Source organism: Lycium barbarum, chromosome 4 (genome assembly GCF_019175385.1).
Source record: "Lycium barbarum isolate Lr01 chromosome 4, ASM1917538v2, whole genome shotgun sequence".
NCBI lineage: Eukaryota > Viridiplantae > Streptophyta > Magnoliopsida > Solanales > Solanaceae > Lycium > Lycium barbarum.
In genome coordinates, this window is record NC_083340.1 from 81,685,391 (window position 1) to 81,707,091 (window position 21,701).

Below are 21,701 nucleotides of genomic sequence, written 5' to 3' on the forward strand. Positions count from 1 at the left end.
AGTATTAGGAGTGATGAGAACACACAATTACAAATAAGATAGGTAATAAGCATAGAAGAAATAATTAAGGGACCTCACATCCCATTCAGAGACACAATCAATCTATGTTATCAGCTAATACCAAAAGCATAGCATTCAGACCAGACTATACAGTTGAAATAACATAAATACCCATAGCATGGCACTGGTACCGGATACAAGTGATTATCACCTCATAACTATCTGGAGCCCTTTCGTAATCCCATTATCCCCTATTATTAGTCCAACTAAACCAACCACAACGAATTAAAGTAAGGTCAGGATCTCAACTTGCCTGAATAGAAGTCCGATTATTGAACAATCCTAAACTATTCAACTAAATAATCTGCATAAGTATGCGAGCCCGTAGATACCCATATTGCTATGATAATAATTCGGGTTCAAAGAGTCATCCAAAAAGCCAATCCCGAGCCCCAGAGATCAAAATTGAAATTTCATTATAAAATTGGGTCTAATATAGTCAAAATAGTGCTCTATAAGTTCAAACGAGTCCAATGATACATATATTGCTATACTTTCATTCTCTTATCCTTAAGGCTCGAAACCACAATTTCTACAACCTAACACAGATAAAAATGATAACCAATGGAAATAATCATGGGGAAACATCAGAATAAAGGTTGGATACTTACCCCCTCAATGAGACGAGAACAACGCTGCAAAGATCACCTCAAACGGAGCTCTAGAACTCAAGATATGCTAAAAATACAAAATGGATGAAATCTATATTTTAAGAACTCAGTGATTTTCACTTCAGCGGCAATAAGGTTGCACCTGCAGCCTGCCATGTGTCCTTGCCACACCTGCGACACACACAGCACCAGCATGTTAAACCTCAAAAAAAATTTGCGTCGTTCATATCGTAAGTTGGTTAATGTAAGCTCGGGAATGAGACCATTCGTAAAAAAATGATGGAAAATTGAGCCCCTTAAATAATTCCACTAGATGAACAGTAATGCGGATGAACAGTACGCAGTGAACAGGAAAAATCAGAAAATATATAACCGCAAATCTATTTTTTGCAATCATTTTTTTTACCCCTCTCTCACCCTAAACTCTCTCTAAACTATCCCAAAACCCTCTCTACCAAGTTCTTGAAGATCCAAGAGCAAATCCAAGTGTTTTCATCAAAGATTTACATTAAAGATTAGCTTAGGTTAGGGATAAAGCTTCTATGGTGTTGTGGTGACCTTAAAGGTTGTTGGGAACTAAGGGATGCTTGGTTTTTAGTTGAAATAGCTGTATAAGGAAAGTATATTATCTCTTTTCTTGTGCTTAAGTTTATTCAAGTGTTAGTTGAGTTGTTTGAATGAAAACTACAAGCGAGTGGTTGAAATAGCATAAGGTGTTGTTGTCTTCTTGTGGAATGTTTTGGGCTTGTGTTCTTGTGGTATTTTATGGATGAAAATTGATTGAATAAATTGGATATTTTATTGTTGATGTTGTTCTTGTTGTTTTGGTGTTGAATTAAATTCGAGGGGAAGCGAAAGACATAGGTAAAGTGCTGCCCAATTTTTTTCTGAAAATCATAGTTTTGTTGTTGTTGTTTCTTGGATTGTTTTGAAGATGTAAATATGGTTTATAATTGCTGGAAATTATGGAATACAACCTTAATATATTGTGGACATTGTTGTTAAGATATTCATGTTTTAATTAAAGGAAGTGAAAAAGGAAAACATGTAAACTAGGACTCGGAAGTGAAAGTTGCAGAATTAAAACATATGGACTGTTTAAAGATTGTCTTTATGATGTTTTGGGTGGAAAAGGATATGGTAAACATAATTATAATGTTATGAAGGGTGTCGACTGAACTATGAAAGAAGAAATTGGGTTCGAATTGCGTTTTGTTATTCGTTAAACGAGCTTGCCACTCGATATGATTCTTAAAGTAGTCGAAGAGGTTTACATTGGATTATATTGTAGTTGTTGCTATTGTTGGTTGTTGTTTTTGTTGTTGGGTTGTTGATGACCATTGGTGTCTTCTGGGATGTAGTATAAACAGGAGAAATGCTGCCCGTTTTTTCATAGGTTATAAGATTAGCGAAATACGATAGTCATGACCTTATATATTGATGACGATATCATTTAACTTATTTTAGACGCAAGAGGATTATGTTAAGTTTGGTTGTGGATTGAGAATGAGATTAACCCAATATGTTAAGGCTATCCCTTCTTTTCATTGGCATGATTTCTACTATTGAGCCACCTTTGACTAATCGCACCAAGATGTGCTATTCATGAAGATTATACTCGGGTTACCATAACCCTATTATAATAATCCTTACCAGTTAAGGACGGACATAAGAATAGTTGGGTTATAAAGATGATAGAATGACAAAAGGAATAACTAGTGTACATGTTGTTTACAGGCTATTATGTTGCCTTCAAGTTATCATTATATGTTTGTATATGTCTGGCCTGTAAGCCATGGAGTTGTTGCCTGGCCTATGAGCCATGGAGTTGTTGCCTGGCCTATGAACTATGGAGTTGTTTCATGGTCCATGAGCCATGGAGTTGATTATACATAATCTATGAGTCATGGAGTTGTTACATGACCTACGGGTCAAGGAGTTGATTATACCTGACCTACGGGTCATAGAGTTGATTATACCTGGCCTATGCGTCATAGAGTTATCTATGCCAGACCTTCGAGTCACGGAGTTCTATCTGTAGAGTTATGTTATCTTGCCTCAGATGAGAGGCAACCCAGGTTGCGTACCTCCAGATGCTTTCTTGATATATCCACAGTACAGCTTGTTATTTCATTTCAGTTGTTATCTTTCCTTACGTACTCGGTACATTGTTCGTACTGACGTCCCTTTTGCTGGGGGAACTGCATTCATGCCTGCATGTATAGATCGATAGATTCATAGACCTCCCCAGTAGGCAGGATTTGATATCAGCCGATTGATGAGCTCCTTTTTTGTTCGGAGTTGCCAGGTCTTTGGAGTCTTTTTTTTTTTAATTACAGATTGTATGGTACAGTGACACAATCCCTAGAGGCTTGTAGAAGAGTCCTGTAAATAGTGTGTCTGTATGATAGCCTTGTCAGCTTGTATATGTCTGGTTGGATACCGTTGGCTTCTTACGATCATCGTAGCCTCGTCAGCTTGCTCAGTTGTGTATTTGTATTTTGGATGTGGTAGTGCCCAGTTCAGACGATATAGTCAGTATTTATATATAGAGAGATTTCGGCCTCGCCGTCTTGTTGATATTGTCTGTGTGCAGGTAGGCCTTATCTGCTTAAGTTGGGAGTTACTCACCAGAGCTTCAGATTTAGAGTGGTTTGGTCGAGCCTAGTTTGGTATCTAGTACCGGTCACGCCACTCCAGATTTGGGTGCGACAAACTTGGTATCAGAGCAGTTCTATCCTAGGGTTGTCTACAAGCCATGTATAGTAGAGTCTCACTTATGAATGTGTTGCGCGCCACATTTATAATTGGGAGGCTTCAGGACATTTATGATGGTTACATTATTTTCATCTCTTAGATCGTGCGATAGAACCAAGTTATAAGAAATAAGATTCATTCTACTAACCATTGGTTGTTTTATAGCTGAAAGATGACTTCTACGGGAGAGATGACTAGTGATTCGGGGGCTACGGGACTAAGTACTCATATGAGATGAATCCATTTTGGGTTATGTATTCTGTGGAGACAAAGGGAGGTAAAGTTATGGTTTTGATGAAATGCTACCATGCAATGAGTATACTTCTGAAATATTTGTAAAATTTGTCGGCGATAATGGGTAGAGTTATTACTTTATTCGAGGAAAGAAGTAAGGAGTCGATGTTAAGAAAAAGGAAAAGTTGAAGATTACGACTAGAGAATGAGTTAAATTTTATGGTTATTGACTAAGTAATGGAGACTGTTATATTGAAAAAGGGTATAGTATGACTAATCGAGATATGTCTATTGTAAAGAAAGATGGGAGAATAGAATAAAGTTTAACCTAAGGATAAATTTGACTTGTAAAATTGCGGATAAAGCAAGTTGAAAGAATTAGTAAAGAAATAAGTGTCCTGTAATTGCGACGAGGAAAATCTAAGGGAATGGGTTAACAAAAGTTAGATGCTATGGCTCGAAGCTGTAAAGAAGGATGTGCAGATGCGCTACATGAGGTGAGTTTTACTACGTCGCACTTTTACTCAACATTGATAGCCCTGTGTGGCTATGTTGTAGTTTATATATGTATATATTTGTCCCTGTGAGGCATTGGATGTAATTTCTGGGCTGCGTGCAGGTTTTGGATAGTGAGAATTACAGGGGAAACTCTACCGAAATATTTCTAGAATTTAAGAGAAGCCATGATATTCTTGTGCATTTTAAAAGGGTGAAAAATGTTATGGCTAGATGAATATGACTTCATAATGAATAGTCAGAAAAAAAAGGAGTTGATGACGAGTTCTTAAGCGTAGACTTTAAGAAGTGACCCTAAATGAGGAAGGGTGAATAGTAAGAGGGTACAATGATAAAATAAAAAGAAGGGCACATGGTTGCTACAAAAGTAGGAGTGGTTTTTTTTAATGAGGAAAGAAGGGAAGAATGTCCGCAAAGTAAATTCGAGGGTTAAGACGGTTGTCCCCGTTTGATAATTGTAATGATAAAGGGGAAGATAACGGATAGTACTCCACTCTTCACACTACTTACGAGGATACTCGGGAGCTATTCAATTGGTATCACATGGGATATAAGAAAACCTCGGTAAGAATAAAGATGTGGCAAAAAGATTGTAAATCCAAGTTATGGAAAAAGGATGAGGAGAATGGAAGTAATGGAAGAAACATTTTAAACGTCTTGATCTGTAAAGGATGATCGGTGTAATAGAATATATGGCATAATGGCCTATGAAAAATTCAAAGTTATATTAAATGGGCGACGATGAAATAGACTTTGGGATGATAGGTTAAAGGAACCATAAGCCACAAGAATACGAATGCAACTTGATTCATTACTGGAGCAGAAAGGAAGTGTTCGGAAGTAGAAAGATACAAGATACTAAAACGAACAAGTATGGGTGTCGATGTTAAGTCATTATCAAGAAAGATAAGTGCATCGGGGAACAATTATGTTACATAAAAAATAAGGAAGAAATACCATATAAGGGGTATAATCACCAAATGTTAAGCCACGATATAATAGAACTCCTACATAACGATGGATGGTACTAAAGGCTACGATATCTCCAATCTATGAAATATGTATAGTAATGGCTTAAGAGTGGGACATTACAAAGGACCAAACAATGAATTGTCGGTATCGAATGATGATGGGGCAAATAACAAAGCAGAACTACAACGGGAACCTTAATCAAAGGGAAGTTTAATTCCAAAGAATAAAGATTTAGCTCAATGGGAAATGACATATGAAGGACAAGAGTTACAATGGAATTATGGAAAGCGAAACTTCATTAAGTGTAGCAGAGATGAAATCTCTGAGGTAAGCATACGTCGACATGAGAGGTACGTACGTAAGAATAACAAAAGGATTCATACAAGGTAGAACTGAAAAGCGGAATTAACAGAACAATTTGAATTGAATAAATTAATCAGGTCTGAGAAGAAGAAGAAACTCTAATAAGAGCGACACTACGGCTAACATGTAGTACTATGGACTGAGATCGAAGAAAGAGAAGGATTATTAGAGGAAAGGGATAATAGGCAAGGACGAAAACCTGTATGACGAGATCGTGAGTTAATAAGATAATGAAAGGTAAAAGATTGGAATGAAGGAGACAATAGATATAAGGCGATTAGGTTAATTATATCTTGGGTACAAAGATTAAGCAAGATCAGCGCCATAGGCTGAATGGAAACCAATGAGTGTACGAGAGCAATGATAGCGCCAGTGATGTAAAGACGAATTGTGATACTACTTTAACATTCGAGGACGAATGCTCCTAAGGGGGGAGAATGTTACACCTCGAATTTTTTTTGCGTTGTTCATATTGTAAGTTGGTTAATGTAACCTCGGGAATGAGACCATCCATAAAAAAATGAAGTGAAAACTCGAGCCCCTGAAATAATTCCACTGGATGAACAGTAACGTGGATGAACAGTAGGCTGTGAACAGTGACGTGGAGTGAACAGTAAAAATCAAAAAATATATAGCCGAAAATCTTTTTTTCTCAATCATTATTTTTTACCCCTCTTTCACCATAAACTCTCCCAAAACCCTCTGTACAAAGTTCATGAAGATCCAAGAGCAAATCCAAGTGTTTTCATCCAAGATTTACATTAAAGATTAGCTTAGGTGAGGGATAAAGCTTCTATGGTGTTGTGGTGACATTAAATGTGGTTGGGTGTCACGACCCAACCCCGTGGGCCGTGACTAGTGCCCGAGCTGGACACCCATACACACCTACTTACCAAATCGACATATCCATAACTTATTCATATCCAACATATATTAGTTTATACAGATACTGAGAACAAACGTCGTCTTAAGCGGTCACCTGTAACATACATATCATACAGAAGCCACCAAGGCTGTCGTGGAACATATTATCCAAAACATATATATATGTATACATATGTACAAGCCGTTAAGGCTATCATAGCAAATGGAACCGCTTAGGCATACGCCACACAGACATAACTGAACCACAACGACCCATGACCCACATACATGTCTACAGGCCTCTAACAAAGACAACAGAATCATATGACGGGGCAGGGCCCCGCCGTACCCTTAAATGTATATATATACATAAACACAACAGAAGAGTCTGTACCAAAATGCAGGCTCCAGAACAAGGGAGCACTCCAAAGCAGCAGAATAGAAGACCTAAGTTGTCGGATCACACACGTGAACGTCTGTACCTGCGGGCATGAAACGCAGCCCCCGAAGAAGAGGGGGGTCAGTACGGAATATGTATTGAGTATGTAAGGAATGAAGTACAATATCGAGGATCATAACTGAAACAGAACTCACCAGAACACGTATGACTATTAGAAAACATCAATACACTTGCCTTTTCAAATGAAAACCATGCGTGTCATTATCATATATCTTATATACATATAACGTGCCCCGGCCCTCTGGTGAGGGACGCGGTAAAATCATGTATGTCATCATCATATATCATATATACATATAACGTGCCCCGGCCCTCTAATGAAGGACGCGGTGAATAAAATCATGTATCATATATGCATAAACGTGCCCCGGCCCTCTAGTGAGGGACGCGGTGAATAGATTCATCATATGCCATCCTGGCCGCCACCCCATCATCATATCATCATGTCATCATATCATATATATACATATAACATGCCCCGGCCCTCTAGTGAGGGACGCGGTGAACAATGCAATAGAATACGCACGAGAACATACCCTGGCCCGAGACGCAGTGGAGGATACATTAAGGCATGCACGAGTAGAGTCGTGAGAAACCATACGCATATAAAACAAATTTCAAGACTCGATAGACAAGTATACTTACCGACACCTGAAGGCTCAGAAACTAGTTTCGGGTCAATCCGACTTAGTATAAGAAAGTTATGAGCGTTTGAAGTACAGAACCTTCTACGAACGTTTCAGAAGCCATTTTTGGAAAATCAAAGCAACAATCATATCAAGTACCTTTCGGATATCGTTATGGATCAAATCAAATATAGCTTTTGGAACCATATGTACATATCAAAATATTTCAAGACTTAACGGAATAATCAGACGTGCTATCATTTGAAAATCAAGACATTAATCATATCACTTATCTCTCGAATGCCAATTCGAGAACATATCAAATAGATCTTCGGACATCATAGATACGCATCAAAATCATATGAAACAACTTATGGAATTCAACGATATTAGCCATCCTAGTGGCTCTAAGAATGGGAATTTCTTTGAAATAATACGTATACATCATTTGTTCATTTCATAAAGATCATGCCAAAAGAAAGAAAGGGTAAGGCTTACATACCTTGCCTGCTTTCTACGCTAATCCGAACTTAAGTATTTGGCTTCGCAAGATCTACAACAATATTCATACATACCAAACACTAGCCATAAACACTTGAGAGTCCAATTCTAAACCAACACTTAATCTATAGAAATTTCAGCAGCATTTCCCCTGTAAATACACCATCCCCGAGAATCTAACCAAAGAGTTGAACTCTAGATTGTACTCTCGCACGCTCCTGCCCCTCTGTCTCAACTATAGAAATCTGTCAACCCTAGCTCGTCGCGCCTCGGGAGGCAGAAAGTGGCCAAGAAAGGCCTCTGTAAACTTTGCCCACACCGCTGGGGGAGCATCCTCACCCCTAGACAGCTCCTAGGACTCATACCAATTAACCGCTACATCACGCAATCGATATGAAGCCAGCTCGACAGATTCGGTCTCAGAAGCTCTGACTAATCTCAGCGTACGCTACATCTGTCGAATAAAGTCCTGGGATCCTCCTCGGGCCTTGACCCGTCGAACTCTGGGGATTACAAGTCAAAAAGTCACGAACTCTCAAGCTGTCATATCTATCCACATCATCACCCCAAGCCCGCGTCTGCGAGCTTTCCCTGCTACTAATCTCGTCAACAACTGTACGATATCTCTCATTGCCCTATCCTCCGCCCCTGGCTGAGGAGTTGGAGGCTCGGGCACTGGAGCCTCTGGAGCTAATGGTGGGGCCGCCTCCTGATCCATAGTGGCAGCGGCTGCTGCTCCAGGCTCTTCTGATAAAGGTGGCGTAGCAGAGCTCGCTGACTGGGCATAACCTCGGGCATAGTCTGGGCACGGGACCTAGTAACTCTCTGGGCCTGGCTAGTCTCTCCAACTGCTGTTGACTTGCCCTTCTGGGCAACTGTCGCTTTTCTCAGAGTTATCGCTGAAAACATAACATTTCGTCAGAAAGGAACCATCCTAATAATACAGCTCTATCGCACGATCTAAGATCGGAAGAAAGGTAACATCCTAAATTTCCTGTAGCCTCCTGTTTATAGATGTGGTGCACCACACACCGATAAACAAGACCCTACTGGACACGGCCTATAGACATTCCGAGGACAAACCGCTCTGATACCACTTTTGTCACGACCCAACCCCATGGGCCGCGACTAATGCCCGAGTTGGACACCCATACATACCTACTTACCAAATCGACATATCCATAACTTATCCATATCCAACATATATTAGTTTATACAGATACTGAGAACAGACGTCGTCTTAAGCGGTCACCTGTAGCATACATATCATACAGAAGCCACCAAGGCTGTCGTGGAACATATCATCCAAAACATATATATATGTATACATACGTACAAGCCGTTAAGGCTATCATAGCAAATGGAACCGCTTAGGCGTACGCCACACAGTCATAACTAAACCACAATGACCCATGACCCACATACATGTCTACAGGCCTCTAACAAAGACAACAGAATCATATGACGGGACAGGGCCCCGCCGTACCCTTAAATGTATATATATACATAAACACAACAGAAGAGTCTGTACCAAAATGCAGGCTCCAGAACAAGGGAGCACTCCAAAGCAGCAGAATAGAAGACCTAAGCTGTCGGATCACACACGTGAACGTCTGTACCTACGGGCATGAAACGCAGCCCCCGAAGAAGATGGGGGTCAGTACGGAATATGTATTGAGTATGTAAGGCATGAAGTACAATATCGAGGATCATAACTGAAACAGAACTCACCAGAACACGTATGACTGTTAGAAAACATCAATACACTTGCCTTTTCAAATGAAAACCATGTGTGTCATTATCATATATCTTATATACATATAACGTGCCCCGGCCCTCTGGTGAGGGATGCGGTAAAATCATGTATGTCATCATCATGTATCATATATACATATAACGTGCCCTGGCCCTCTAGTGAAGGACGCGGTGAATAAAATCATGTATCATATATGCATAAACGTGCCCCGACCCTCTAGTGAGGGACGCGGTGAATAGAGTCATCATATGCCATCCTGGCCGCCACCCCATCATCATATCATCATGTCATCATATCATATATATACATATAACATGCCCCGACCCTCTAGTGAGGGACGCGATGAACAATGCAATAGAATACGCACGAGAACATACCCTGGCCCGGGACGCAGTGGAGGATACATTAAGGCATGCACGACCAGAGTCGTGAGAAACCATACGCATATAAAACAAATTTCAAGACTCGATAGACAAGTATACTTACCGACACCTGAAGGCTCAGAAACTAGTTTCGGGTCAATCCGACTTAGTATAAGAAAGTTATGAGCGTTTGAAGTACAGAACCTTCTACGAACGTTTCAGAAGCCATTTTTGGAAAATCAAAGCAACAATCATATCAAGTACCTTTCGGATATCGTTATGGATCAAATCAAATATAGCTTTTGGAACCATATGTACATATCAAAATATTTCAAGACTTAACGGAATAATCAGACGTGCTATCATTTGAAAATCAAGACATTAATCATATCACTTATCTCTCGAATGCCAATTCGAGAACATATCAAATAGATCTTCGGACATCATAGATACGCATCAAAATCATATGAAACAACTTATGGAATTCAAGGATATTAGCCATCCTAGTGGCTCTAAGAATGGGAATTTCTTTGAAATAATACGTATACATCATTTGTTCATTTCATAAAGATCATGCCAAAAGAAAGAAAGGGTAAGGCTTACATACCTTGCCCGCTTTCTACGCTAATCCGAACTTAAGTCTTTGGCTTCGCAAGATCTACAACAATATTCATACATGCCAAACATTAGCCATAAACACTTGAGAGTCCAATTCTAAACCAACACTTAATCTATAGAAATTTCAGCAACATTTCCCCTGTAAATACACCATCCCCGAGAATCCAACTCGGCCATATCATCAACAACAAATCCGAGAATTTAACTTGGCCAACTTAGCAACAACAATACCAACAGTTATTCCAACAATATCGACAATCAATTCAAAACGCATTCCAACGTTAACAACTTCTTTCTATAAACTTCGACGGCGTTCCATTTATGTTAGATTCGTAATTGCTTACATATTCAAGTTCTAATCCGCAACCATTCAAACAATATTCAAGAATACTTCAAACAATCCGTACAATATTTACAATAACCAACCCATATGCCATTCAACCCGAAACCTTCCAAATGGAACAAGAACAATAACAAAACTTTTTCTTCCTTCAATTTCATGAACTTCACCAAAAATTCACACACTAACAACATTGTTTTCCATAATTACAAGAAATGGCTTTTAACATCACATTAGTTTCTAAACAACTCTCCAACACTTACAACTTCAACTAGAATCACCAAACTTTCATTATCAACATAGAATTCATGACAACAACAATCAAAACACTAAGTAAAATTGATTCATTCTCTTCTATACCACATAAGCACCACACGGCCACAACACTACATCCATATTTTCATGAATTTCACTCATTTCTACACACTACAACATACACAATCATCCATCACATATAAAAGAAGATTAATTCTTACCTTTGTTCCTTAACTTCTCACTTGGCTATGATTATGAACTTGCAACAAAGAGAGGTGTTCTTGCTCTAACAATTATACCACGTTAAAGAGGACCCTTGAATTAGTAGGAATACTAGAAGAAAATATTTTTTTGGATCAAAATTGAAGGCTTCAAAATTTTTCTTCTTTTCTTTTTCTTGGCCGAATGGCCCTTCTCACTTTGGTCTCAAGTTTTTTCTTGAATGTTCTTGAATTGGAGATGACAAAATGATAATGGGTCATCCCTTTTATTACTTATTTTTTTAGCTTTCATATGGGCCTTGGCCCTTTACCCCTTGGCCGGCCACACTTGACCATTTTTTTTCAAGCCTAAATCGTTTTTTTTCTTTTTATTCCAAGCCCATTTTGTTTCATGACCAAGTTTTGTAATTCATGAAAAACTATTTTCCTAACTCCCAAATTTGCCCTTAGCCTTCCTCAATATTTCCGCATCAATATTTTCATGATCAACTTATGTATTAAACAAGATCAAAATATAGCCTTGTCTTTAACTTGTCACAATTATCCCAAATTATCCGAATGTGCAAAATAAGGGATATAACATCCTCCCCCCCTTTAGAACATTCGTCCTCGAATGTTGGATTAGTATTATGGGGTATTATAATACTTCGGGGAGGTCTCCTTTGTGGAAGACTGGATGTACCGTTTCTAATTCGGTGGTAACTCCGATTTATGGATGACTTTGCCAGTACTACAGACAATTTGATAAGGTCTACTATATCTTGGATTGTGCTTTCCCTTCCTGCCGAATCTTATTATACCTTCCATAGGTGACGTCTTCAGGCAATCTGGGACTCTAAGTGTCGACGTCAATTTCGTCCTTTAAGTATTCTTCTTCTCTCGCTCTTTGTTGTCTTGCTAATGGGCAATTACCTTGCTTATATATGGGATATTCTTTGTGTTTATCTCTTCGGTATCCCTTTCAGGCTTTCCCTTTTAATTTTTACATTCTAAGTGTTTATCCAATCATGACTTTGTCGCTAACGAGGATAATGGTTATGTTCCTTTCCCAGGCCAGTTATATCAGTATCCGAAACGTATATACATGATATTGCTTTGCCATTTCTCATCCTTTCTAGTCCAGCTATACTCATGACAACTTATATTTCGAGTTCTGTTAATTTCTTAACTCGCTACATCTTTGGGTTCTTGCCGCAACTTTTTCCTCGTTTCCTTTCCTCACATTCCTCGATGCAGTATACTTGTCTGTAACTTCCGTAGGTTGGTGATCGTCCCATCAATCGTCGTTCCTTGTTGGCTCTCCAGCGTGGACTCCTTATAATTAAAATTGGGCATAGCTTCATGTTAATTATTCTTACAATTCCATAGCGTATACCCTTATGTTCAGCATGATTAATGGTCCATGAACTATCTTCTAATACCCGGTGGCCTCTTTTACCTTCTATTCATATGAGCAGCGTGCTTCCTTCTTCGAGAAGTTATTAACTACCACCCGTGGTTACTTCATTATAACAGTTGTCATCCGAGGCGTCCTTTGGATTTGTTATCCTCTTCATTGGCCTTGTGGATTTAGCTTGTATACCTTTCTTGCTATTTTATTACCCTCTTGGGCACATCTTTACATATCTAGGTACTACGCAAGTTCTGCTCAGTACGGGGAATTAAAACCATGATCAAGGAATATCGAGGCTCGTGTCAGCATAAAACATCCTCTCCACGTGTCTTCCATATTTTCTCCCTATATCTACCTCATAGTACTCTCATTGTCAATTTATTTCTATGTCCTTTCGTAACCTTTACGATATGCCAACATACTCCGAACTCTCGTCCCGAGTTAATAAGTCTCCTTTTCTGGGGCTTGAATTGTCATAGTTCAATTTAGGTCTAGTATGTTCTCCCCCCCCCCCCCCCTTTATTAAGAGGGTCTATATACGCCTATGCCCTTTAAGTAACCATCGCTTTCTGCGATCTTCTTACAATTGAAGCTCCTCCATCGCGGAGTCTGTCATGTTTATCTCCTTGTTAACTACGTTATCGTATTTAATCGGAATACTCATAAGGGCATCCATTTTTTACGCTTACTTTTTTCCATTTTATCGGGGTCTTAACAACTTCCAAAAGGTTCTCGTAACGTGTCTCGCTCCGATCTAGAGAGGATCTTTTATTTTTCTGACTATGTAATTACCGAGTTAGCCTTTTAAATTCTCATCATTCACTTTTCATCTGTATGAATAGCTACCTCAAACGGTTCTATCAATTCGGATTTTAGCCCAATTCTGCTAGCAACCAGGGGGAAAAATATATCTATCAATGCATATATATTTCGGAAGAAGATAAGTAATATACCTGTAATTACATTTGGTGACGCCTCCTGATCCTGCCGGCTGGCCAAAGCATATATACGGTTTGAAGGACCGCTAGAACCGGGAACCCCGCCACGACCTCTGCCGCGGCCTGCTGTTGTCGGCATATCCTGCCCCGTAGGGCGCATGGCTACAGAAGGGGAAGATGAACCAGCAACTGACCCGGTGGGCTGGGCTGAACCACCTGGACCACCCCTAAACGGGCACTCCCTCATAACATGGCCTTGGCGGCCGCAGGAAAAACAAGCACCGGTAGAGCGACGGCATTCCCCCAGATGGCGCCTGCCGCACCGAGGGCACTGAGGCATAAGTGGCCTCGCCTGGCTGAGCCCCCTGCTCGACTGCAAACCCGAGGCCCTGGAGCTTTGACCAGCTCCTGAATATCCTGTATTATCGAGTCTCTTACCAGTAGACTGTGGGGGTGTACTCCGTGCTGGCTGAGAAAGATGTCTAGCATTCTGTCGAGGCTGCCCGCCTCCAAACTCCCCGAAATAGCCGGCTGATCTAGCCCTCTTGGGCTGGCCCCTGTCACGATCTCTATCGGGCTAGCGCCCTCTGCGTCGATCCATGCAGTTATCAATCAAATAATCATCCAACCCCATTACATATCGATGCACCCGATCAGTCATATCAGCCACGATAGTGGGCGCATATCTAACCAAAGAGTTGAACTCTAGATTGTACTCTCGCACGCTCCTGCCCCTCTGTCTCAACTGTAGAAATCTGTCAACCCTAGCTCGCCGCGCCTCGGGAGGCAGAAAGTGGCCAAGAAAGGCCTCTGTAAAATTGGCCCACACCGCTGGGGGAGCATCCTCACCCCTAGACAGCTCCCAGGACTCATACCAATTAACCGCTACATCACGCAATCGATATGAAGCCAGCTCGACAGATTCGGTCTTAGAAGCTCAGACTAATCTCAGCGTACGCTGTATCTGTCGAATAAAGTCCTGGGGATCCTCCTCGGCTGTCGTGGAACATATCATCCAAAACATATATATATGTATACATACGTTCAAGCCGTTAAGGCTATCATAGCAAATGGAACCGCTTAGGCGTACGCCACACAGACATAACTGAACCACAACGACCCATGACCCACATACATGTCTACAGGCCTCTAACAAAGACAACAGAATCATATGACGGGACAGGGCCCCGCCGTACCCTTAAATGTATAAATATACATAAACACAACAGAAGAGTCTGTACCAAAATGCAGGCTCCAGAACAAGGGAGCACTCCAAAGAAGCAGAATAGAAGACCTAAGCTGTCGGATCACACACGTGAACGTCTGTAACTACGGGCATGAAACGCAGCCCCCGAAGAAGAGGGGGGTCAGTACGGAATTTGTATTGAGTATGTAAGGCATGAAGTACAATATCGAGGATCATAACTGAAACAGAACTCACCAGAACACGTATGACTGTTAGAAAACATCAATACACTTGCCTTTTCAAATGAAAACCATGCGTGTCATTATCATATATCTTATATACATATAACGTGCCCCGGCCCTCTGGTGAGGGATGCGGTAAAATCATGTATGTCATCATCATGTATCATATATACATATAACGTGCCCCGGCCCTCTAGTGAAGGACGCGGTGAATAAAATCATGTATCATATATGCATAAACGTGCCCCGGCCCTCTAGTGAGGGATGCGGTGAATAGAGTCATCATATGCCATCCTGGCCGCCACCCCATAATCATATCATCATGTCATCATATCATATATATACATATATCATGCCCCGGCCCTCTATCGTAGAGTGCTTGTCAAACCTTGGAAATTCCTTTGGTAGCAATTTAGCGAGATTAGAGGTATGTCTCTTTTGTGACGTGCTTTTCAAATTTTAAATATGGTTTGTTTGGCAAGGTTTGTGTGCGTGAGGTACAAGCCCGCATTAAGCCTTATGTGTATTGTACTATATATATGTGTGTTTGTGATTTCCCCTATCAAGGGATGATTGACATCGAATTATAATGCTTTGAACTTTGACATGATTTACCTCTATAAGGGATGATTTAACTTGATTTTTAAAGTGATGATTGTCAAACAGTTTTGTCCCTACCATGGGATGATCGAATTGATCTCTAAAGTGATAATCCTTAAACCTGATTTACCCCTATTAAGGGATGATTGAACTTGGTTTCTAAAGCATTGGTCTTTAATGTGTTTTACCCTATGAATGGGCTTTGGCGAGTTGAAATTTGATTAAAGATTGATCATGGTTGTTAAACCGATTAATGAGTTTGTATACCTATATTAACGGGATGATGAACATAATTCACAATAAACTATTCAGCTTCCATGCCATGACTTGAGATTCGATTAATATGCCATGATTTCGGTTGTTTATGTTTGACCTAGCTACTCGAGATGAAGGGTAGTCACTGTCACGACCCAACCGGAGGGCCATGACGGGCACCCGGAGCTAATCTACTGAGCACCTCTGAACATACATCTCATATTGTTTCTAGGTGGGCCACAAGGATAGCTCATGGGTATCATAATCTGTAAGGGCATATGTCACAAGATAATGATACATTTCTACATAATCATCAACAACTATGCCCCTCATCATAGGCCGACAAGGCTACAAAAATATTACACAATAATATGAACTGATAAGACTAAGGAACATTTAGCTACATACATCCATGTGCGAGCCTCTACATAGAATACAGGAATTCATAAGGACGAGGCAGGACTCCACCTTGCCCATGTATATACACAAAAGAGTAATACCAATCAACTGCAGCTCCGAAACAAATGAAGTGCTCCTGAAACTCCGCTGATAAAGCTCCTAAGGATCTGGTCCATTTCCTTGCTTTCATGCGGGCATGAACGCAGCATCCATAAGAAAGAACGTCAGTACAAACAATGTACTGAGTATGTAAGGCATGAATAACAACATAACACGGGATATAAAACATAGCTTGAAATAAAGGGGTAACCTGTACATCTAATTGCCTCTTAAGGCAGATACCATGTATACTTAGCTTTTAAAAAAAACATTTTTCAGACATATATAACATAATAGTGCTGCGGAACGTGCAGCCCGATCCATATATGTTAGTGCTGCAGAACTTGCAGCCCGATCCATAACCATATATCCAGCGTCAAGGACGATATCATAGTATACCAACTGATCAGGTGGTTATGCATATATAACACCTTGCCATTTTCCCATATCCTATATATAATATAAATAACATGCATGAGAGCCCAAATAAAAGCTACTACTTTATCGGAGTGACGTAAGGTTGGTAACCTCTGATTTATATTATGGAACAATCATCATAAGGTGAGATCAACAACAATGAATAAAATGAAGAAAATCATGAAATAAGCTTAATAATCTCATAATAGCATCAAAACTACATAACAGCCCTTAGATTGTTAATGAAGTGTTAAATAAGTTCTAAGAAGGTTTCATAAGGATTGGAGATGAAACGAAACGACAAGAGCAATTTCGGAGAGAAGACGGATTATACGACTATTTATACAGTCCGTATCTTATTATACGGTCCGTAAAATGGTCCGTATAACCATTACGGTGAAGGTCCATCACTGATGGAGTTATACGGTCATTTATACGAACCGTATAATATTATACGGACCGTATAAGGGTCCATATAACTCCCGACGGGCAATTTTTATCTTTTATAAAAAGATGACTCCAAGTCTTATTTCTCCTTTATTATTTCCTCCACTTCTCTCTAAACCTATAGAATATTCCACACACTTCATTTACAGGAATTCAAGGGTAATCAAAGATCAAACAGCAAAGACTAGTAGAATCAAGTGCAAGAATGCTAATGAGGGTTGATGGAAGCTAGAAATTTCTTTGGAAGTGAAGTTAGGGTTTTCTCCAAGTGAAGCATTTCCATGCAAAAACCATTCCTTCACAATCAAAGGTGAGTTTCATGTTCATTTCATGCTATTAAGAGTAATGAATGGTTGAAAGACTTGGATTATGGAGGAAAGTAGAAAATAGGTTACAAATATGAGAATAGTGGAATTCTTGAGTGGTAACTTGACTTGAATCATGATTCTTGACATGTTGTGAGTATAATCTTGTTGTAAATGGTATTAAGAATATTGGAGAATCATTATATGAGGAGCAATGTGGTGTTGTATTATGGCTATGGTTACGAAGGACTTTGAGAGGGAATTTTGAGAATTTACTAATGACTATCTTAACAAGTTTATTGATTATGGTATTGTAGTGTTGTTATTGATGTTTGGGAGTTGTTATATTATATGGAGAAAGTTGTAGAAACAAAAGAGATGCTGCCCAATTTTCAGTAGCTTCAGCTTAGCTTCAAGTATGTTTCCGATTATCTCATCTTAGTACGAATTCCCTTAAATGTAGAATTACGAACTTGGAAGTAAGCATTTGGTCGGCAAGTTAGGCAAAAAGGTATGTAAGGCTAGTCCCTTCTTCTCTAAGGCATGATTCCTGCAACATGACTTACTTTATCTTTACATGACTCTCTCATATTCCGAAAACTAGGAGTCTATGATTATTAAGAGCTTCTCATGAAATAAAGAAAAGAGATGCGTTGTGAATATGACAATGACGATGATGAGTCTAAGTCTAGAGATTCCAAGGATTATGATATGATATTCTTAGGACGATAATGTTACACCCCGTAAGAGTCTGTGCTATTTTAATTAAGACAAGAAAAAAATGAGTTAAGAAAGTTCAAGGAAAGTTAATCGAGTTAGTAAGAATATCGTTATATATGTATGGTTGCCTTAAGTATCCCGAGGTGACATCGTAACCTAAAGGATTTGAAATCGCGTTATGAGCGTATATGAGGTAATGTGAGTGCCCTTTTAAAGTATTTGAGATTATTAGTAATGTTATAGAAGATGGATAAAAGATATGAATATATTTTTGCGATTGGAGTTTCGTCGAAGCTTTGTAAGTTCTCCAGTTACGTTTAAGGTTATTGTGATTCTCCGGACCCTTCGAGATGTGTATGGATTTTTATGTATGTATATAACTATGTATATTCATGTATAAGAGGTTACACGAGGGTCGGAAGAGGATTAGAAGTTAAACGAATCTGAACGAAATGAATCCGAACAACTTCAGAAAAATCTCGGACCAGATTTTTAGCCCATATTGTTGGAGGAATATCTCCTAGTATATGAGGAGTTTTAAGGTGTTTCAAAAGCCTAAAATTAATTTCATCGAGTCTCGTTTCCAACGCAACAAACCTCTCGTCAAAATGATATTTGGATAAGGAAATATGGACGATGCAATTTGGGCTGGCAGGGCAGCAAGTTTGGACCCGACCCAAACACTAATGTTTCGGCCCATGAGGCCCATTAACGTTAATATATATGGCAAATTCACTTTAGGGCTGATCATTTTCAGATAAGATCTTCCAAGAACATTAGAGAGAGAGAGAGAGAAAACTTCAAGGCTAAGGAAGCCATTTTGATCAAAATCCGAGATCCGAATCCCGAAGCTCATGAAGAGAAAAACGTTGTACGTTGCGTTGCCTTCAATTTGAGATAAATATTGGTCTTGGGGGATGAAATTTTCGTGGTGGAGCTTCTGGTAAGGTATTTATAAAATTCCTTTTATGTTATTAAAGTGTTTATTTAGAGTTTTAACGAATTAGAACGGAGAAAACAGCATTATAAACTCGTTTGTTGTTTTGTTGAAATTTATGGGTGAGGGGCTGTTTTAATTGAAATTGATGGACTGATTTGAATTAATATTTTGGTTGTTTTAATCATGGATTATGTGAGGAGAGTGAAGGAACTTAATGGTTATTAAGTTGTTGTAGGAAAACATACAACTTTGTTATGGTTTATGTAAAAATGGAAATGAAAGTATCAAGAGGCAAATTATGATTATTGTGGATGAATTTGGAAGATGGAAATGTATAATGAACTTGTATGTTGAAGGTTAGGAAAAATTGGAAAAGTAGTGGCTTAATGGAAAGTTTGAATGTTTGCATACCTTATGAATATTGTGTGAAAATGGTATGGATGCTTCCGACGTATGTTGTAATGATTTTGATGGATGATGAATATGAGAATAATAAGTTTGGGTTGGAAATGTAAGGTTGAAACGCAAAATGTTTCGTTATGTCGAAAGGATGGCTAGTGATGCCATATTGTATGTTTAATGCATATTGTTGTTATTGATGCTATTTCTGGGTTGTTGTGATGATGAATTGAGCCGAGCTAAGTCTCGGGGATGTCTTATATACAGAGGAAATGCTGCCGAAATTTCGGTAGGCAAGTCAGTGTTAAGTTGGATTATTGAAAAGTTTGAAACTAACAAATGGTAAACTTGACCATTTCTAGATTTTGGACGAAATTGAAGTCGATGCCAAGCGAGTGTAAGGCGCTATCGAGGTATGTGAAGCACTTCCCTTTGTTCCTAGGCATGTTCTGGATGTGATAGGCTCGGCCGCGAGCCTTAAGTACGACTCCGTTCCCCGGAATTCGAGACGGAAAACCGCTCCAATTCCTTCAATTCAACTGAAGCTATTTTCTTACAAATTGCCTTTAAAGTGAATTTTTGTACAAAACTTCCCTAAACGGAGTCGGAACACTTCCAAACGATTATGGATGACCTCATAAGGTCTATTAGCGATAATTTACATATGTTGCCTCGAGTTGGTCCGAGGCGGGCCCGCAAGGCCCGATATCTTCTGTAATACTTTAAATACTTTCGTTTTGTCCGATTTTCTCAGAAAGCATCTGAACTATTATTTTGATCATGATACAACTATTTTTATGAAATTCTTACAAAATGATTTCTGAACATCTGAGAATATGATTCTGATAATAATCTGTCGTGCCTTCCCAAATAGGATATAGGCGCGTACTGTGCATACTATCCGTATACTCTGATTCTGACTTGCCGGTTGGCACCCTTTAGTCTGATTGAGTCCGTATGTGAGTCTGTATGTATGTGGTTTCCCATGGATCTGTTCGTGGCTGTCTCAATGCATTCCTTCACTGCGTCCCGGGCCAGGTTCTGTTATCGTGCATATTTCTCTGCATTGTTCACCGTGTCCCTCGGCGTACGGGCCGGGATCTGTTATATCTGTATGATTTTGATATATTGATCTGTGTATGGGGATGGCGGCCAGGATGGCATCTGATATGATCTGATCTGATCTGATTCTGTCTGTCCACCGCGTCCCGTACTAAGAGGGCCGGGTTCTGTTACCGCGCCCCCAGACAGGGCCGAAATTTGAATGTCTGTATGCATGTGCCATCAGTATTTATATAAGCACATGCCTCTGTATGATTCTGTATGATTCTGTATGGTTCAGTATGACTCTGCACTACTCTGCATGCATAATTCTGTCTGTCCGTCTGAATTACGACTATGTCTGTATGTCCGTATGGCTTCTGATTCTATATGTCCGTATGGATTCTGATTCTGTATGTCCGTATGGATTCTGATTCTGCTCGTCTGTCCGGATTATGATTCCGTCGGTTCGTCCGAACCATGATTCTGTTTATCTGTGTGGACCACGATTCTGTATGTCGGTCTGGATCATGACTCTGTCCGTCCGTCTGATGTATGGTTTTGTCCGTTATATTTCTGTGACTCCGGTTCGGACTATGATTGTATCTGTTATGTTTCTGCTTTACATACTCGGTACATTTTCGTACTGACCCCCGTTCTTCGGGGGTTGCGTTACATGCCCGCAGGTACAGGCGCACTCGGTGACACGCCGCCAGTCTAGGGCACAGGTTCTGCTATCTTGAAGAGCTCCTTTTGCTTCGGAGCATGTACTTTGGTATATATATCTTCTGCTTTCCGTATGTT